We start from the raw sequence: 16,769 nt of genomic DNA on the forward strand, positions 1-16,769 counted from the left end.
GTGCCATTTTTAGGGTTTCTCCATGCTGCCGGGAGGTCATTTCACAAAAATACTCGGGTCTCCCATAGGATAACATTGGGCTCGTTGCTCGGGCCGAGTACACGAGTATCTTGGGAGGCTCGGCCCGAGCTTCGAGCACCCGAGCTTTTTAGTACTCGCTCATCACTAGTCACCTTGATAAGTTTCTCAAAAATCTTAGAGCTGTTAGTGATGATCAGGGAGAACGCTTTCATCAAGATCTGAAGACGATGGAAGAGCGTTATCAAGGGTGATGGAACAAAAATATGATGGCAACTACTGCTGGAGCTTCAAACGAGATTGTCCTTAACAAGTGCACAAACGCAATGCTACAAATGCACATTTTTGCCTGAATAGAATTTAAATAAGTTTTGTGCAAATTTTATGATTAAAATCAGTGTTGTAATATGTTCTATTTCAAAACTGTAGACAAATTCTGATGCAATCATATATTTTAATGTATTAGTGTATTTACTGCATTACATAATTAAATTTTTCAGCTACAGAGAGATATAGATAGATACTGTTCCTATAAAACTGCTATAAAGAAATGAGAGAAAAAAAGACAAGAATATAAATTGATTTTTGAATCAAACCAACAACTTTCAAACACATTACAGCAGCCCTAGCTGTGGAGCCACAGGACCTGTTGACACCAGAGAGGATTTTATATAGATGAAGCAACAGCCACTACCTCCACAACAGATTACACAGGACATAGAGCTCCATTGTATAGAGCAGCGTCTCTGTGTGCTGTTTTCTTGAGGGAGAGGAAATCATTTTTTTTTCTTCTAATAACATTAAAAATAAATAAAAAAATAGAATAATGTAATTTTGTTTGCGCATTTTTAAAAAATAATAAATATCCCAAATCAACAAATAACAAGCACAAATTTGGTGTCCCTGTAATCATAACGACCCGCACAACACAGCAAGCAGCTTATTTATGGGAATCTATAAATGGCATAAAAAAATTGTACAACTAATTATCTTTCTCTATTAACACCCATACAAAATATTACACTGAGGCTGTATTCACACATAGCGTAAATTCTGCTTTTTTTCTGCAGGTGACCTCACCATGCAATGCAATAACAATCTTCTCTGATTTGCGTGTTTGCTGCATTTTTTTATGCGTTTTCCATGACATTTGATACATGTTTGGTGCAGATGTGAGTCTGGGTTTTAGGGTTCATTCACAAAACCATTTTTACACGGATGCATCCGTGTGGCATTCATGTAACAACCTCATTCGTCCCGTTCCGTTCTGTACATGGTCCATGGGTCATCCGTGTGACTTCTAGGTTTTTTGCGGACCTAAAAAAAATGGAAGGAGAGTTACATCCAGTCCAGAGTATCTGGCTAGATGCTGGTCCCCATATAAAGTCTATGGGGAACAGAATCTAGGGCAAAAGGGGTAGGAGCAAGCACTACATACTCACCAATCACAAGGGCGGCTGTCACACTGCTCCCACGGGAGCTTTGATCTTGCCGAGCCGGTTGCTCATTAGGCTCACACATATTCACTTCTCAACCCGTCTGTGATTGGTTACAGACACACCACCTTGCTGAGTGACAGCTGTCTGCTTGCAAGCAATCACAGCCGCCGTTGGGTGGGTCTATATCGTACAGTACAATAAATAAATAATTATAAAACTGCGTGAGTTCCCCCCAATTTTGATACCAGCCAAGATAAAGCCCTACAGCTGTTGGCTGGTATTATCAGGCTGGGGAGACCCACATCATTAGCAGCCCCACCAACCTAACAATATCAGCCAGCCAGAATTGCCGCATCCATTAGATGTGACAGTCCTGGGACTTTACCCAGCTTATCCTGTTGCCCTGCTGTGGTGGCAAATGGAGTAATATATTGGGTTGATACCAGATGTGTAATGTCACCCGGCATCAAGCCCAGAGGTTGTGATGTTACAGCATCTATTAGATACACAACATCACTAACCCAGTCAGTAATAAAAAAAAAAATAGAGGACAAATTTTTATTTGAAAAAACATCCTTTAAAACATTCCCTCTTTCACCAATTTATTGGAAAGAAAAAAACAAATCCAGGTCTAGCGTAATCCAATAAGGGGGTCCCACAACTATCCATACACACTGTCCCAGTCAATGAAGAACAGAACATTCCCCATTGGCTGGGAGAGCAGTGCAGTGACCTGAGCTAGCATCATGAGGTCAGCCCAGGTCACTGCAGGGCATGACCAGCACTGAATTCAGGAGGTTAGCTAGGTGCATTACCTGCGGTGATTGAAGACGCTGCACTCCTGATGTCAGCGCTCGTCATGGAGTTCAATGACTATCGCGAACTGCCCGTGACATCACCACTAATCACAGTCTTGGGCGACCTGTGAAATGTGATCTGAGAACGCGGTGGGCATGGAAGTCAGTTATGAGCGCTGACGTCAGGAGTGCAGGACTTCATCACCGCAGGTAATTAACTTTACTAACCTCCTGGCGGCAACGCTCATCATCCCGCGGCTACTTTCACTGCTGTGCGGGCAACTGCTGACACACTGCAGTGTGGGCAGCCACGAGGCTGGTGCGGGAGCGGGACACAGAGTGCAGGGGCACCCAACAGAAGTCACACGGAAGTGCTTCCGTGTGGCTAATGGGGATTTTGCGGACCCAATTACTTTTATGGAGTCACTGTCCATTTTTACGGAACAGAATAGGGCATGTTCCATAATAACGGAATGGACATACGGCATCCGATGTTTTTTGTAGGAATGGATGCACACGGAAGAGCTACCATGTGCCATCCAATCTTATACAAAAGACATTGAAAATATGGTCCTGTCAGTAGTTCCATAAAAAACCAGGAACTGACCAGGACAAACGGAACAGTCATCTGAATGAGTCCTTAATTGCATTTTAATACTACAGAAAAGCTTTGATTCTGCATTTAAAAATACGTCATTTTTTTCGCTTGCTGTTTTTTTCAGGTTCCACAAAAACGTCTATAGAGAAATAAAAGCACCAAAAGCGCACAGTTCAGCTGTGTCTTTTGATGCTCAACGTGCGGAGATTACATGAAATCCCATCCTCTCTGCTTGGACATTTAGTCCGTGTTCACATGTAGCGTAAATGTCGGGGTTTTTTTTGCTGCTTTTTTTGCACATAAATTCTGCTGTTATATTCTCCAAGCAAAGTGGATGTGATTTTACGAAAAGACGCTGCTAAACTCTTCGGTTTTGATGTTTTTTTTCTCTCTAGAGGTTTCTATGTGGAACTTAAAAAGCGCATTGAGAAACCTGCAGTTACTTGTTTAAGAGCAGAATCAAAGCTTTTCTGTACTATAAAACACTAAAAAAAAAACGCAGCTTTACATCTGCACCACAAACGCATGAAATAATGGGGAAAGGGCATAAAAAAATGCAGCAAAAATGCAATAATCAGAGAAACTTGTTATTGTATAATTTGGTGCGGACAGCGGCAGAAAGCAAAGAACACAGGATTTCTGAAACGTGAACATGGCCTTATAGATAGAGATGAGCGAACCGGCTGTGGTTCGGCTCGAGTTCGGTTCGCCGAACGGAGGTCTCGTTCGAGTTCGGTTCGGCAAACGTTCGATGAACCAAACTCGAACCGCATAGGAAACAATAGGAGGCAATCACAAACACATAAAAACACATTATAAATGTACACATACAGTTAATAAACATTGCCATAACACTTACCGGTCCCCGCGAACCCTCCTGCACTCTGTCTCCTGCCGCTATTCCATCCGATGATCGCTGAATCCTCCCGGTAACCAGCACTGCCAGCAGTGATGCAGGACCTATCGTGACGTGAAAAATAGCCATGTGACCAGTCATGTGCCTGTTATCTCATTGGCTACAGACGCGTCATGTAGGACCTGTTATTGCATCTCTCTGTTACACGGTGCACGTTTGTGTATCGCCGTGTACCGGCGACATGCTCTAGTACACGGTCGATTCCCCGCTCTGCTTCCCCATTCCCTTAAGGTACAGTCACACTAAGCGACGCTCCAGCGATCCCACCAGCAACCTGACTTGGCAGGGATCGCTGGAGCGTCACTACACGGGTTGCTGGTGAGCTGTCACACAGGCAGATCTCACCAGCAACCAGTGACCACAGCCCCCAACAAGCAACACGTGTGGAAGCGATGCTGCGCTTGGTAACTAAGGTAAATATCGGGTAACCAACCCGATATTTACCTTGGTTACCAGCGCACACCGCTTAGCGCTGGCTCCCTGCACTCCTAGCCAGAGTACGCATCGGGTTAATTTAACCCGATGTGTAGTCTGGCTATGTGTGCAGGGGGCTGGCACTGGCAGCGTGAGAGCGGCGGACGCTGGTAACTACGGTAAACATCGGGTAACCAAGGAAAGAGCTTCTTGGTTACCCGATGTTTACCGTAGTTACCAGCGTCCGGAGAAGCTGGCTCCTGACCGGCTGACACAGCCGGTCAATCATGGAGATCACCGTTGCCATAGCAACATGCTTGGTAGCGGTGACGGGGACGTCCCGCTACCAGCACGCAGCGGCACCGGAATCACGTGATCGGAGCAGCGTTGCTATGGCAACCCGTGCCACCGCTTACAGCCGGGAGCCTGTGGTCACTCTCACAGAGTGATTTCTGCACGGAGCACAGCGTCCTTTATGTGTTGAAGGGGAAAGAAGACAGAAGAGCAGGATCGTGGAGGGGTGACAGGGGGTAATAAAGATGGAGTCTCTAATGTGTCTGTGTACAGTTAGGTCCAGAAATATTTGGACAGTGACACAATTTTCGCGAGTTGGGCTCTGCATGCCACCACATTGGATTTGAAATGAAACCTCTACAACAGAATTCAAGTGCAGATTGTAACGTTTAATTTGAAGGTTTGAACAAAAATATCTGATAGAAATTGTAGGAATTGTACACATTTCTTTTCAAACACTCCACATTTTAGGAGGTCAAAAGTAATTGGACAAATAAACCAAACCAAAACAAAATATTTTTATTTTCAAAATTTTCTTGCGAATCCTTTGGAGGCAATCACTGCCTTAAGTCTGGAACCCATGGACATCACCAAACGCTGGGTTTCCTCCTTCTTAATGCTTTGCCAGGCCTTTATAGCCGCAGCCTTCAGGTCTTGCTTGTTTGTGGGTCTTTCCGTCTTAAGTCTGGATTTGAGCAAGTGAAATGCATGCTCAATTGGGTTAAGATCTGGTGATTGACTTGGCCATTGCAGAATGTTCCACTTTTTTGCACTCATGAACTCCTGGGTAGCTTTGGCTGTATGCTTGGGGTCATTGTCCATCTGTACTATGAAGCGCCGTCCAATCAACTTTGCGGCATTTGGCTGAATCTGGGCTGAAAGTATATCCCTGTACACTTCAGAATTCATCCGGCTACTCTTGTCTGCTGTTATGTCATCAATAAACACAAGTGACCCAGTGCCTTTGAAAGCCATGCATGCCCATGCCATCATGTTGCCTCCACCATGTTTTACAGAGGATGTGGTGTGCCTTGGATCATGTGCCGTTCCCTTTCTTCTCCAAACTTTTTTCTTCCCATCATTCTGGTACAGGTTGATCTTTGTGTCATCTGTCCATAGAATACTTTTCCAGAACTGAGCTGGCTTCATGAGGTGTTTTTCAGCAAATTTAACTCTGGCCTGTCTATTTTTGGAATTGATGAATGGTTTGCATCTAGATGTGAACCCTTTGTATTTACTTTCATGGAGTCTTCTCTTTACTGTTGACTTAGAGACAGATACACCTACTTCACTGAGAGTGTTCTGGACTTCAGTTGATGTTGTGAACGGGTTCTTCTTCACCAAAGAAAGTATGCGGCGATCATCCACCACTGTTGTCATCCGTGGACGCCCAGGCCTTTTTGAGTTCCCAAGCTCACCAGTCAATTCCTTTTTTCTCAGAATGTACCCGACTGTTGATTTTGCTACTCCAAGCATGTCTGCTATCTCTCTGATGGATTTTTTCTTTTTTTTCAGCCTCAGGATGTTCTGCTTCACCTCAGTTGAGAGTTCCTTAGACCGCATGTTGTCTGGTCACAGCAACAGCTTCCAAATGCAAAACCACACACCTGTAATCAACCCCAGACCTTTTAACTACTTCATTGATTACAGGTTAACGAGGGAGACGCCTTCAGAGTTAATTGCAGCCCTTAGAATCCCTTGTCCAATTACTTTTGGTCCCTTGAAAAAGAGGAGGCTATGCATTACAGAGCTATGATTCCTAAACCCTTTCTCCGATTTGGATGTGAAAACTCTCATATTGCAGCTGGGAGTGTGCACTTTCAGCCCATATTATATATATAATTGTATTTCTGAACATGTTTTTGTAAACAGCTAAAATAACAAAACTTGTGTCACTGTCCAAATATTTCTGGCCCTGACTGTATTTATTTATATTAAAGTATTTTTTCTCTGTGTGGTGTTTTTTTTAACCCTTTATTGGAGATTCTTAATGGCCGGGTCAAACGTGCCTGACATTAAGAATCTCTGGCTTAATACTGGCTAGTAAAACAAAGCCAGTATTAACTCATGATTACCCAACAAGCCACCCGGCTCCAGGGCTGTTGGAAGAGTTGGATACAGCGCCAGATGATGGCGCTTCTATGAGAGCACCATTTTCTGGGGCGGCTGCGGACTGCAATTCGCAGCAGAGGGGCCCAGAAACCTCGGGCTAACCTGTGCTGTGGATTCCAATCCCCAGCTGCCTAGTTGTACCCGGCTGGACACAAAAATGGGGCGAAGCCTACGTCGTTTTTTTTTTTTGTTTTTTTTTTTAATTATTTCATAAAATTCATGAATTAATTAAAAAAAGGGCTTCCCTATATTTTTAGTTCCCAGCCGGGTACAAATAGGCAGCTGGGGTTTGGGGGCAGCCGTACCTGCCTGCTGTACCTGGCTAGCATACAAAAATATGGCGAAGCCCACGTCATTTTTTTTGTAGGTTTTTGGCAAAAAAAATAAAAAATGCTTCCCTGGATTTTCCATTGCCAGTGAAGGTAACAGCAAGCAGTGGGGGTTAGCAGCCAGTAGCTGCTTGGATTACCCTTAGCTAGCAATACAAAAAATGCAGCGGGAGCCCATATATATTTTTTAATTATTTATTTAAATAACTAAAAACAAAAAGGGCTTCCCTGTATTTTGATTGCCTGACATGACAGTGCTGTAAAAATAAATCTTTTAAAAAAAATGACGTAGCGCTCCGCGGTATTTTTGATTCTCAGTGCAGATAAAGCAGACAGCTATGGGTTGCCACCCCCATCTGCCTGGCGTTACCTTGGCTGGCAATCAAAATACAGGGAAGCCCATTAATTTTTTTTATAATTATTTTATAAATAATAATAATTACAAAAAAAAGTAGGGTCCGCCCTAAATTGGATCACCAGCCAAAGTAAAGCGGACAGCTGTGGTCTGGTATTCTCAGGGTGGGAAGGTCCATAGTTATTGGGCCTTCACAGCCTAAAAATATCAGGCCACAGGCACCCCAGACGTGTCGCATCCACTAGATGCGCCAATCCTGGCGCTTCACCACAGCTCATCCCGTGCCCTGGTGCAGTGGCAAATGGGGTAATAACTGGGGTTGATACTAGTTGTAAAGTCACCTGACATCAAGCCCAGCAGTTTGTGATGTGATGGTGTCTATCAGATACCCGACATCACAAACTGTCAGTACTAACAAAAACAAATCGACAAAAAAAATGTATTTGAAAGAAAACTCCCCAAAACATTCCCTCTTTCACAAATTTATTGTAAGGAAAAAACGGCAACGTATCCCCCATTTTCTAGGAGTGCAGACCCTCCATGTGAGGAGTGTGGGTGCAATGAATCTGCACCCACTCTCCCCGGGTCCACAGCAGCAGAGTCCATGTCGTAACGGTTGCTACCAAAGCTGCAATGCCCTGCTCATGAGGTAAGGGCATGCCTAATCAGGAGAACTATTCTACATTTCCAAATATTGGTATTTGCTGATATTATTGCTATTCCAACTACTATATATTGGGGATAGGATCTTGGAGATGGAATTCCCCTTTAAGTCCAGTTATCCAGCTGAATGAATACTAAACAACAGAGCTCGCTATTTAGATGTGTTTTCTTGTGGCGTATAACAGACTCTCATGTTTGGTAGTCATTCAGGGCAACTATAAAATCAAATGCCTCCATTTGGAAATGTAGTATATAGCTCTCCTGATCAACTATGTTCCTTACCTCATGAGCAGTATAGAAAAAAGATTCCGGTCTTTGTGAGCACTAGCAATAGATCTTTGGTCTTTGATCTTTTAAGCAAGGCATTGCAGTAATAATAATAATTTATTCATTTATATAGCGCTATTAATTCCACAGCGCTTTACATACATTGGACACACTGTCCCCATTGGGGCTCACAATCTAAATTCCCTATCTGTATGTCTTTGGAGTGTGGGAGGAAACTAGAGTACCCAGAGGAAACACACGCAAACATGGGGAGAACATACAAACTCCTTGCAGATGGTGTCCTTGGTGGGAATTGAACCCAGGACTTAAGCACTGCAAGACTGCAGTGCTAACTACTGAGCCACCGTGCCGCCCATTTAACCTACAGATGCATAACCACCACTCACTGTGTCTGAACACAGGAACTTGAGCTGACAGCCGCTCTGTGCATGCGGCAGCGTCTATTGTGAAGGAAAGGGCCGCAGGGGATCAACGCTGCACAGGTACCGTGCGACACCGGGGAACACCGGTGGGGTTATAGGGGGTGACCTGACAGGGCCTGGGGAGGTGTTTTCTGTCGCATGTGTCATGGCACATGCGACAGAAATCAGAGGAGTAGGGTGAATGCGGCCGGCGGGCTGCTGTGCGCGCGGCCATCTTGGATTTCTGGGAGGGCATCAGGGGGGGCACTTTGGTGACACCTGGGGACCGGAGGGGACCGGGGAGGAGATTTATCATGTTTGTTCATGCCAGATGGGAGATAAATAATTTTTTACATGTGTGCAGAGTTCCATGTGGGCGGAGCCTAGCGGGACCATGTGTGCAGAGTGCCAGGTGGGCGGAGCCTAGCGGGACCATGTGTGCAGAGTGACAGGTGGGCGGAGCCTAGCGGGGGTAATGTGTGCAGAGTGACAGGTGGGCTGAGCCTAGAGGGGCAATGTGTGCAGAGTGCCAGGTGGGCGGAGCCTAGCGGGACCATGTGTGCAGAGTGTCAGGTGGGCGGAGCCTAGCAGCGCCATGTGTGCAGAGTGCCAGGTGAGCGGAGCCTAGTGGGGTAATGTGTGCAGAGTGCCAGGTGGGCGGAGCCTAGCGGGACCATGTGTGCAGAGTGACAGGTGGGTGGAGCCTAGCGGGGTACGGTGTGCAGAGTGTCAGGTGGGCGGAGCCTAGCGGGACCATGTGTACAGAGTGACAGGTGGGCGGAGCCTAGCGGGGTAATGTGTGTAGAGTGACAGGTGGGCTGAGCCTAGAGCGGCAATGTGTGCAGAGTGCAAGGTGGGCGGAGCCTAGCGGGACCATGTGTGCAAAGTGCCAGGTGGGCGGAGCCTAGCGGGGTAATGTGTGCAGTGTCAGGTGGGTGGAGCCTAGCAGGACGATGTGTGCAGAGTGCAGGTGGGCGGAGCCTAGCGGGGTAATGTGTGCAGAGTTCCAGGTGGGCGGAGCCTAGCGGGACCATGTGTGCAGAGTGTCAGATGGGCGGAGCCTAGCGGGACCATGTGTGCAGAGTGCCAGGTGGACGGAGCCATGTGTGCTGGCGGCGGAGTGCGAAGTGGGTGGAGCCTAGCGGGGTCATGTGGCGCTGAGGACGTCAGTGTCGTGGACTGCTTGGCTGGGGACAGGCGAGTGTGTGTGTGTGTACACGTACATGCCGCGTGCAGGAGGGGGCGGAGTGAGCTCAGCGGGGAAGTGTGGGCTTCCTGCACACGTAACTAGGATAAATATCGGGTTACTAACCAAAGCGGTTTGCTTTGATACCCGATGTTTTTCTTGGTTACCAGCTTCTGGCAGGCTGCCAGCGATGGCTCCTGCACACTGTAGCTGTAAAAAGCCCTGCTTTTTGCTGCTAGAACCATTCTCGAACGTAACTAGAACTATCGAACTTTAGCAAAAAGCTTGAGTTCTAGTTTGATCTAGAACACCCCCCCAAAATCACTTGAACCGCGAACTGGAGAACCTCGAACCTAGAACCGCGCTCAACTCTACTTATAGACACAAAAGTAAAGCTTATATAAAGATCAGAATGTTCTGGCTGAAACAACTATGAATGAATAGCGTCTGCTGAACACACCTTACTGCCAAATGAGTGTGGCTTAGGGTGTGGCTAGCGTCTGGTCAAAATTTCCTGCAGCGCCGCATACTTTGTCCCTCTTTCAGTTCTTCAAAAGTTGAGAGGTATGCTGTCAGGTCTGCTGTACTGCCCCTTCTCCACACTGCTCATCCTGAGATAAGAGCTCAAAGTGACAGTAGCAATCCAACAATGGAATTGAAAGGGTTAATTCCTGTGCTGTCTAGATGAAGACACTGCTGACAGCATAGCTCCCGACTGGCCAGGGATTCAACAGGACTGTCTCAACTCGTCCTCTTTGTACATTGCATAAATTACATATTCTCCTTCGCTCTGCTCTTGTATCCTCATGACAAAAACTGTGAACTGCTTGTCCATAGGCAGCAGCTCTACCATTAAACCACTGCCAGGACTGAGAGGTATTTGAGGATTTGGTAATCTTGACTTGTATTGCAGGCAAGGAATCAAGAATCAAATTATTCAAGTACATAGAGATACATTGTAAAAAAAATATCAGATTTTTGTTCCTATAAAACTACTATAAAAGAAAGACAAATGATTACAAAAATTACATTTTGTTAAAAAACAAAAAAACCCCAACAAAACAAAAGTCATTCCTCCCTGAGACTCAAGCCAACAACTTTCAAAAACTTTAGCGGGCAGGCACCCTAGCGTTTGAGCCACAGACTCTGCTGAAGTCACATGGACAATATAGTGAACTTGAAGCTGCAGTGCAGCCTCTAACTTCACAGGCAGATTATAAAGATCCATTGTTCAGAGCACCACCTCTATGTCCTGTATTCTAGAGGGAGAATAAAGGGGTTTTTTTTTCTTCTAATAAAATTACTAAATGTAATTAAAAAAAAATTAGAATGTTATTTGTAATGTGGATCACAAATCAGCAAGTAACATGGACATATTCATAATAACCCACACAACACAGCCAAAACATTATTTATGGGAATCAATAAATGGTGTAAAAACATGGTGTGATTGATTAAACTCAATTAAACCCATTAATAAAATGTAATAAAAATGTAATACTGAGACAGTGTTGCAGCGCAAATGCTTCATTTTTTTCTCCAGGTGACCACACCATCCAACGTAATAATAATCTTCTCTGATTATCCTGTGTTTGCTACATTTTTGTATGCAGTTTCCCTGATATTTGATACATATAGATGTGAATTCTGGTTTTTAATAATACAGAAACCTTTATTCTCCACTTAAAAATGCAACACATTTTCTTCTTGTGTTTTTTTTTTCTTTTCAAGTTCCATATAGAAGATTATAGAGACAAATAAAAGCACCAAAAGCGCACAGTTCAGCAGCGTCTCTAGACACTCAGCGGGCAGAGTTCAGTGGCGTTTTTTCATAAAATCTCATCCACTCTGCTTGGACATGTAGTCCATGTTCACATATAGCATAAATGCCAGGTTTTTCTGTTGCTTTTTTTGCACAGAAATTCTGCTGTTTTTAACTGTCCAAGCAAAGTGTATGTGATTTCATGAAAAGACACCGCTGAACAATGCGGTTTTGATGTTTGTTTTTTTTTTTTTTTCCTCTAGAGGCTTCTGTGTGGAGTTTAAAAAAATCGCATGAAAAACTGCAGTTACGTTTTTCAATGCTTATTATTAAACTTCTTGGCATGTTATGCCCTGTTGCTTATCCTACCAATTTTTTTTTAAAAAAAGTTGTTGGGAGTACCTTGTGATGCAGTGCTCCATGGTGTCTGAACCATTACACCCTAGGGGAACTGAATTTATTAAACTCCTTGGCATGTTATGCACTGTTGCTTATCCTTCCAATTGTTTTAAAATAAGCTGTTGGGAGTAACTTCTGTTTACATATTTTTTATTTTAAAATTTGGTTCAAACAAAAATTGTTCACACAGTAAAATTTAACAACAATTAGTCAAATTACAATCTAAAGTTAAATTAACATTCAATTTTTGAAATAGAAAAAGTGGAGCACGGGAAAGGGGGAAAACAAAGAAAAAGAGGGGGGAGAGGGAAAGGCTATATTAAAGAAAAAAGTAAACTAGAGTTATAGTAGAGTTTTGGCTGAAAATTTAAACTGAATCTCTTAACACATAAATTGCTAAACGTAACTATTAGAATAAAAAAAAGACGGAGAATATAATTAAATCATTTTTACAGCTAGTAGCTTTACTAATTCAAGGATTTAATATAATAAGATTGGGATTGAACTTGGGAGTACCTTCTGATGCTGTGCTACATGGTCTTTGAACAATTTTCCCCTGGGGATTTTTTTTAAATCCTCGGTGTTAGCTAGTGGAATAAAGCCTGCGGTCCAGAGTGAAACAACTGCCACTTCCACGGTGCTGCATGCTTCAGAAACTGCTGTCTAGGAAGCAGGCGATGATGCCTCCTGCTCTTAACCTGCTTTTGGTCAGATGCAATCATCATCAACGACATCAGCTTTGATGTCCCAGCGTGGCATTCATTTGTCCATAAAACTTACATTTCTCAATCATGTGAATAGAATTTGAATAGAGGGCCACTTTAGCCGGTGGTGTTGGTGGAGGAGGAGGTCAAGGCCAACACCCAAATGCCCACATTTGGCAATAGCACTGTAAAGTATTATGGAGTACATATTCCAACTTACACACTAATGATATAGGGGACGCAGAAAACTACAAATTACTGCCATCCCTCCCCAATGTATGTTACAGGGCCCACCTGAGAGCCCTAAGAAGTCTGAGGTTTGAGGACAGCCAGTGGCCCTTCCTACATTTGAGTAGAGAGCCACTGGAGCCGGTGGTGCTGGTGGAGGAGGAGGAGGAGGGCAAGGTCAACATTCCAATGGGCACATTGTAGCTGACCTTTTAAAGTGCTGTCAAATATGTCCCAAAAAAGGAGGTGCGAGACAGACACCAATATAATGTATAAGTTACAGCCCTTTCTAATCGAAAAAGAAGGAATAATGTAAAAAACGAAACGTGTGAACATATAAAGTGGTAGGTCGCGGCTTGATTTGACGTTTTATTACAGTGATTAGGCACTAGAAACTGTTTCTTAGCAATTTCCCCTCTTTTACTTTGGTTTGAGAGCTGTTCTGGCGAATACGTAAATGCACCGACAGGTCCGACGTAAAATTATTCTGGTTTCCTATAGACTTACATTGGGGGTCGAATATTCGCGAATACTGGCGAGGTATTCGTTGGATATTCGTCGAATCGAATAATAGAGTTTTCAATCATCCCTAATATTGACTCGAAGCCACTGTGTCCCACCAATACACAATCCATTTGGTCAAAGAGGAGCTAAGTGGGGATGTTTTCAATGTGGGAATTGCTCGGCGTGCAAGTATGTGCAAAGATGTACAACATGTGAGAACAGTGCAGCAAAGAAAAGCTATTCCATTAAATTTAACATCACATGTAGGACAGAAATGGTGGTGTACCATGCAAGCTGTTCATGTAACATGATATACATAGGCATGACCACCAGACAACTAAGAGTAAGAACCCTGGAGCACATTCGTGACATCATCAAAGCCAAAGGATGCAAGGACATAAGGGAATTAAAAACAATACCGCGACATTTTTTTTGTCCACCACAATTATAATCCAAATGGTTTTAAAGTAAAAGGCATTGATCATGTCAGTTTGGGCGCCAGAGGTGGAAATTACAAAAGTGAATTGTTAAAAAAGGAAACCAAATGGATTGTGGTTCTCGATACCGAAGGGACTAAATGAGTCCTTGAGCTTCAAGCCCTTCGGACCTGTATAGCGCAAATTTTAATATGTGCACAATTTTCATTGTACAACATTTTAATGTTTCTCTCTTGTTTTTGTTCTGTGTCCCTGTTTTTGTTATCAAACAATGTTTGATCCTATGAATATCTATCTGAGATGTCATTTATTCCATATTTACGGAAATCCAATACCCTATACATATGACGAAATGAGTGGTGACAATCTGATACTACAGTCAAGCCTACATGTATATGAAGATATTCTGAAGGCAACACTGTCTACAACTGTATTGATACAATTATTGAATATCCGGTTTACTATATGAACTGTAACACTGGTTTCTCGGCGATGGTTACAAAATAGTACCTTTAAGATATAATGGATATAGTGACCTAATTAGCAATGTATTATAGATGCTAATACAATGATCTCTTATGAGTATCGGAACCGATCTTAGGTTTATCTATAAATGGCATTTTGATGAAATATTGCAGGCTAACTTCTGTATTTGGATCCGGGCGCTGCTCGGATGTCGGGGGACGCGCGGGTGGCATACGCTGTGCACTTCCTGTTTGCGAGAGAGTGGCATGGTGACCGGATGATACATCCGGTCTCCATGCTTGCTCCGTGTCATGTGTTCTCTAACCTCGTGACTCGCGGTCATGTGACATATGATGCGCTCGATGGGCGACTTGTGCACAGTATGCACATCATGGCACGGCGTGCGCCCACACACCGGACCGAGAGCATGCGCCTGAATCCAAGTATGGGGCTTTTAAAAGGGACACACACCACATTATGGATACGCCTCCTGATGAAACCAGCAGTGCGGTGAAACGCGCAGGTGGGGGTGGAATATGATGCAGTGCTGCATAAGACTTTTCCGATCTACTAATGGCCACAGGTAATTAGATGGTTCCATCCATGGAACACTAATACTAAATATAAAATACCCCGAAGATTTTTGATGTGTACTTTTTCATGGAATTACCTGTAGATGTTAGATATTAACTATCTAATGACTTGTTAAGAGATATTTGACATTCCATTTGTGGCGTTGTTTGCTATATGTGACATGTGACCATCAGTGGCTAGCTTAGTTACATCTCTAACCTGTTGTAGCATTTGTATTAAATATACCACCCTTTGTGGTGCGGCTTTATATCCCTCCCAAAATCCAAATATATGTTAGCCTATGTATAATGAAATTTTATTGTTTGCACTGGCACTTTGTATAAATAAATTTCTACTTTGAATATCATAATCTGTGATTCCTGAATTTTTATAGGTTATAACAGTTGATGATCGGAATCTATTCATGAATTTGAGAGGCCACCTATAGGTAATATGGTAAAGTGTTTTCTTGTTTGGATATTGATTGATACGCATGCGTTTTACACACTCATGTCTCTGCCGACACACTGTATACACACTTATATCACTGCCCACATGCATTTTACACACTCACGTCCTTGCCCGCATGCTATTTACACACTCACGTCTCTGCCCACATGCTTTTTACACACTCACATTCCTGCCTGCTCACTTTTTTTACACACTTACATCGCTGCTTGCATTCTTTTTACACACTCGCATTCCTGCCTGCTCACTTTTCTACACACTTACATCGCTGCTTGCATTCTTTTTACACACTCGCATTCCTGCCTGCTCACTTTTCTACACACTTACATCGCTGCTTGCATTCTTTTTACACACTCACATTCCTGCCTGCTCACTTTTCTACACACTTACATCGCTGCTTGCATTCTTTTTACACACTCGCATTCCTGCCAGCACACTTTTTACACACTGATGTCTCTGCCCACATGCTTTTTACACACTCATGTCTCTTCTGGCACACTTTTTACACATTCATGTACTTGCTCACATACTTTTTATACACTCACATCTCTTACTGCACACTTTTTATACACTCATGTCTCTGCTGGCACTTTTTACACAATCAGGTTTCTGCACATATGCTTTTTACACACTCACATTCGTGCCGCATGCTTTTTGCACACTCATGTCCCTGCCCACACACTTTTCACACACACATCTTTGCCCGCATGCTTTTTACACACTCACGTCTCTGCCCACATTCTTTTTACACACTCATGTCTCTCCTGGCACACTTTTTACACATTCACATATCTACCTTCATACTTTCTACACACTCACGCACCTGCCTGCATGTTCTAATGAACCTGTCCGCATGCTTTTTACACACTCATGTCCCTGCCCGCACCCTTTTTACACATTCTTGTCCCTGCCCACACACTTTTTAAACACACGCTCCTCTTCCCACATGCTTTTTACACACTCGCTTCTCTGCCCACATGCCTTTTACACACTCGCTCCTCTTCCCACATGGTTTTTACACACTCGCGTCTCTGCCTATATGCTTTTTACAAACGTATGTCTTTTCTACCATACTTGTTACACACTCATGTACCTGCTCACACACTTTTTACACACTCACATCGCTGTCCGTATGCTTTTTATACACTCGCATCCCTGCACACAAGCTTTTTACACACTCATGTACCTGCCTGTACACTTTTTACACACTCAAATTTCTGCCCACATGCTTTTTACACACATGTCTCTTCTGGCACACTTTTTACAAACTCACATTTCTGCCGGCACACTTTTTACACACTCATGTACCTGCCTGTATGCGATTTACACACTCACATCTCTGCCTATGCACTTTTTAAATACTCAAATCTCTGACCACATGCTTTTTACACACTCATGTCTCTTTTGGCACACTTTTTA

Source organism: Anomaloglossus baeobatrachus, chromosome 1, assembly GCF_048569485.1.
Source record: "Anomaloglossus baeobatrachus isolate aAnoBae1 chromosome 1, aAnoBae1.hap1, whole genome shotgun sequence".
Lineage (NCBI taxonomy): Eukaryota > Metazoa > Chordata > Amphibia > Anura > Aromobatidae > Anomaloglossus > Anomaloglossus baeobatrachus.